The sequence below is a fragment of the Cebus imitator genome, unplaced genomic scaffold (genome assembly GCF_001604975.1).
Source record: "Cebus imitator isolate Cc_AM_T3 unplaced genomic scaffold, Cebus_imitator-1.0 Scaffold121, whole genome shotgun sequence".
Classification (NCBI taxonomy): domain Eukaryota; kingdom Metazoa; phylum Chordata; class Mammalia; order Primates; family Cebidae; genus Cebus; species Cebus imitator.
The window spans coordinates 122342-127102 of NW_016107436.1; positions in this window are offsets into that span (position 1 = coordinate 122342).

The following is a 4761-nucleotide window of genomic DNA, read 5'->3' on the forward strand; positions in this document are numbered from 1 at the left end:
CGCCATGTGATACCCTACACCACTCTAAGGAGAGTCCCCACCAGGAAGACAGCCCTCACCAAAGTGGCCCCTCAACCTTGGGCTTCTCAGCCTCTAGAACTGTGAGAAATAAACTCTTTTTCTTTATAGGAGTACCCAGTTTCATGCATTCTATTATAAGCAACAGAAAACAAAGATAATAAGAATTACAAGAGGAAGGCCAGACACAGTAGCTCACACCTGTAATCCCAACACTTTGGGAGGCCCAGGCAAGAGGATTACTTGAGGCCAAGATCTGCCTAGGCAGCATGGTAAGACCTCATCTCCACACAAATTAAAAAAAAAAAAAATTAGCCAGGCATGGTGGTGCATGCCTATAGTTGCAGCTACTCAGGAGGCTGAGGTGGGAGGATAGTTTAAGCCCAGGAGTTCAAGGCTGCAGTGAGCCATGGTCATGCCACTGCACTCCAGCATGGGCAACAGAGCAAGACCCTGTCTCAAAAAAGAAAAAAAAAGAATTGTGGGAAAAGAAGAGTTTGAAATTTTTTAAAAGGAAAATCTGGAAACACTACTTCAGACTGTGATATTTAAGCAAGTATTCAAAGATGGTGAGGAAATGAGCCATGTGGATAGCTGGAGAATGAACACTCCAGGCAGATGAAACAGCAAAGGCAAAGCTGGGTGCCGGGGCATGAGTGTGTTTAGTCTCAGCTGTGTTATAACTGATGCAGGATTTTTCTCAGCCCCTACTGGACTCTCAGCAGTGGCACACCCTCTACTCAGCCCACCACGCTCAAACCCTTGCAGGAGGGAGCACATGAGCAAGTGAGTGCGGGATCTAGCCAGCCACTCTGAGCACCAACACAGGAGCAACCTCCATGCAGGGCCTGCAGTGGCACCCAGCTAAGGGTGCCCAAAACCCCAAAGGCCAAAGGGGTTGTTACAGGGCTCCTTAGATTCACTGTCCACAGACAGCGGTGTGTTCACAGTTCAGTTGGCCCCTTGCCTCATCACGTGGGGCAGCTGCCCTCCACCAGTGAGGGCAAAGGGCCAGTGTGACAAGCTTTCTGGGTACTCACACTTGGTGGGTCCCAAGCTCTTGTCCAGGGTCCAAGAAGAATGAAGTTACATGGACAGCTGAAGGATGGTGAAGGTGGAGAATTTTATTGAGTGATGAAAATGGCTCAGTGGAGAGGGGAGCAGGCAAGGGGATGAGAAAGACAGATCATCTTCCCCAAAGTCAGGTTGTCTCTTCACAAAGTCAGGGGTCTCCCCGTCTACTGACTGAGTCTGGGGCCTTTATAGGCACAGGCTGGGGAGTGCATGCTGATTGGTTTGTGAGTATGCAAAAAATGTTAAAGTGTAAACACCACTCACAGGTGGGCCTGACAGTATAGAAAACCAATTAGGAAAAGCTAGATATATGTGAAATAGGTGAAGGGTGAGGATTAATCAGAGGAAAGCACATCAAACAGGAAGACAAGTTCTCAGTCCAGTCCAAGGATTTAACTTGCTTGGCTTTCAGGCTTTAAACTGTCTTTGACTTGGAGGTAGGGTTTCATCAGGTACCCACCCCTATCTGCGTAGGCATTTGGCTGCCTCCTGTTGCTCTCATTAACTATATGTGAATAATTAGAATAGTATATATTGTTAAATTAAACCTGTCTCCAAGCTCCCTCTCAGCAGAGCTGATGAGATGTTCAGTGTTTTTATTGTGGCCCCTTCCACTTCCTGGACTCAGTGTAGAGTTCCTATGCCCCAGAAAGGGGCCTCCAATCCATACTGGTCAGTGCTGGGATGGTCATGCCCCAAACTCCCAGCTGAGCAGGCTATTCTCTGCTTCTCATGTCCATCTTCCTCCTTATGACTAACTTGGCCCCCAAAGACCACAACCTATAGGGTCCAGTCCCAGATATCCATGTGCCACCCTGTCAGAGGTCCTGCCCCATGCAGGAAGGCTGCATGAGAGCTGAAATTCCCCATTTCTTGCTCCTACATCTCCAAGGTAACCACCAATCCCTCCATCCCTACAGACCTGCGAGTCTCCTCCCCACTTTCCCTCCTCCCACAGTACCTCAATTGAGCTCCTGAGCCCTGTGAGCTGTATTTGTCAGTTGTGTTTTTGTCTGTTGTTATTTGGTTGGTTGGTTTGGTTTATTGTTTATTTGCTTCTTGTTTATTTTGTTTTTTCAAAACAAAAGTGTGTTAATCTTCCAAAAGACAAAGAAAATTTTGCCTTCTAGGACACAAAGCTTCAATTGCTCTATTGAGAAAGGGTGAAGGGAAATGTATTTTTAGTCTTTGAACAAAGATCTCAATCGTATTAACATCTCTGGAATCCTTTCCCAGCTCTCCACCTCCAGGACCACCAGGGACTACCTCGTCCCAGAATACCATTAGTTCCTGCCTACATCATTGCAACAGAGTCCCTCCTGATCTTACCCTCTCCAGTCCTACCCTCCAACTCTTCCCCACCCTAAAGCCAAGAGATCTTTCTGGAGCAATAATCCGATGACTCTTAAAATCTCTTTGCCAATTAAGGAACAGGCACGTAATCCAATTCAGTCCGGTGAGATGTAAGAAAAACCTTGCCAGGATTTCTGGGAAAGCTATTCTTTCTCTTCTGTGAGATTCTCTGCCTTCCCCTACAGGGGGTTGTGTGCCATTTTGCCTGCAAGGGAAGGACAGAGTTGAGGCTAAGAGGAGGCAAAGCCAGGAGAGCTGCAGGGTGAAGGAATCCAGGCCCATTGAAGTAAGTCAGCCCTGAATTGGATTGAACCCTATCCCTGGATTCTTATTTTTTTTCCAAATGATCAAAAATATGGAACACTTATTGGTTGCACAACAATGTGAATACTTAGCAATACTGAACAGTACACTTAAAAATGGTTAAGATGGTAAATTTATATTATGTGTATTTTACCACAACTAAAAAAAATTACACCAACAGCAACAAAAATATGGAACAAATCGTATAATCATCATTTATGTGCCCAGCATTCAATTTGAAATTTGCCCTGTTAAGCTAATTTGAGCTAATTTGTTGGTGACTTGGACCCAGCAAATGCATGCTAAGTAAAACGAATGTGTGCCAGGAAGTAGGCATGCTGCAATTAACAGGCCTATTCTTGATGGAATTGGCTGAAGAGATAGGGCTCGATCCTGAGCTAGAAAGTTAGCAATCCTACCTAAGGGATTGTGAAAGAGAACTGGTTTCTCTGCCTGTTGAAGTTTAATGTGCAAAAAAATCGCCTGGGAATCCTGTTCAAATGATGATGGTGATTTGGTGGGAACTGAGAGTCTGCATTCATAACAAGCTCCCAGGTGATGCCAATGCTGCTGAGCCAAGGACCGTGCTTCAGATAGCAAGGAGTTAACACTAATGTGCCCGGGAATGGGGACCACACGCTATGCAGGCTGTCTCATGGTGGGGAAAATTCAGGATGTTGGATTGTTACCAACTTCTTACAGCCCTCAGTAAGGTTATACAAGAGACAGGTTCTTAGTGTCACACTGGCCTATGTGAAAACAAAGAAGAAAATACATCTCTGTTAAGAGAGGCTCTCTCTGCCTATGTACTGCAATTAAAAATGGCTGAAATGTGATCATGTGACTGTGTCATCGTGGTCAACTTTTTAAAGTCTGCCCATATTTGTAGAATGAATGCAGAATGAGTGAGTGAACTTGCTATAAGAGAGAGCTAGATCATTAGAGCTGCCCCAGCAATGAAGCAGGTTGCCATGTAAATCTGAGTTCCCCAACCCTGAAAGTGACTTAGCAACCATCTATCAACTTTAATGTAAATAGATATGACCTAGGAATTTTGTGAAAATGCAGATTTTGATTGGGTACGTCTGGATAGGGCTTGAGATTCTGTATTTATGAGTATCTCCCAGGAGATTCCAATGTTGTAGGACCTTGGACCATACCTTGAGGAGGGAGGATGTAGCAGGGAATCCTACAGAGGGTAGAAAATTCAGCTAGATTAGCAGTTTCCAAATCTGCCAGCATGTCAGACTCACCCAGGAGATTTATTAGAAATAAAGGTTCTCCAACTCCAGTGCCAGAGTCTGGAATTCTGTAGACCAGGACCAGAGTCTGGATGCCTGTATTTTTCCCAAGCTTTCCACTGATTCAGATGCAGCCTTTGGGAATCCCTGAACCAGAGGCTTCTTAAATGGAGTTCAAATTCTAAGCTTACTTTTTAAAAGAATCAGACAAATATAAATCAGACGATGCAAAGCCAGGCTGACAAAAATCCCCTTGCTATATTTACATGGCAAATAGCACCAGGGTCAATTGTAAATATCTGCCCTGATATTTACAAGTCCTAGATCTATGCTTAACTCCATTTCTAGAGAATTTCACATTTCCTATATTTTTGGAGATTGGAATTACATTGTGTTCTTAAAGTAGCTCAATTAATGATTTCTTGAACTCTATCAACTTGTAGTGAAACAACATAATTATGTTAAAAAGGGGAACTTCCATATTAGGTTTCTTGGAAAATATTTCAAAAGATAAAAATAGCAAGGAAATCTAGGATTGTGTGCCACATTGAAAACATCCCACAAACAGGAATTGTCCCAACTGAGTCTGGTAGGTCTTGGTCTCTTGCTCTCATTGCATCTGTGAGCAGGGAATTGCAGATCCCTAATCTGAGGCTGTAAAGTTTTATTGCTGCAGATTTGATTAGTTCTAGGAGGGCAAAATCTCAGGGAGATTTGATCAATTTCTGTTTTTCTTACCCATTCATCATTTTCTCTTTTGACATAGCCACAA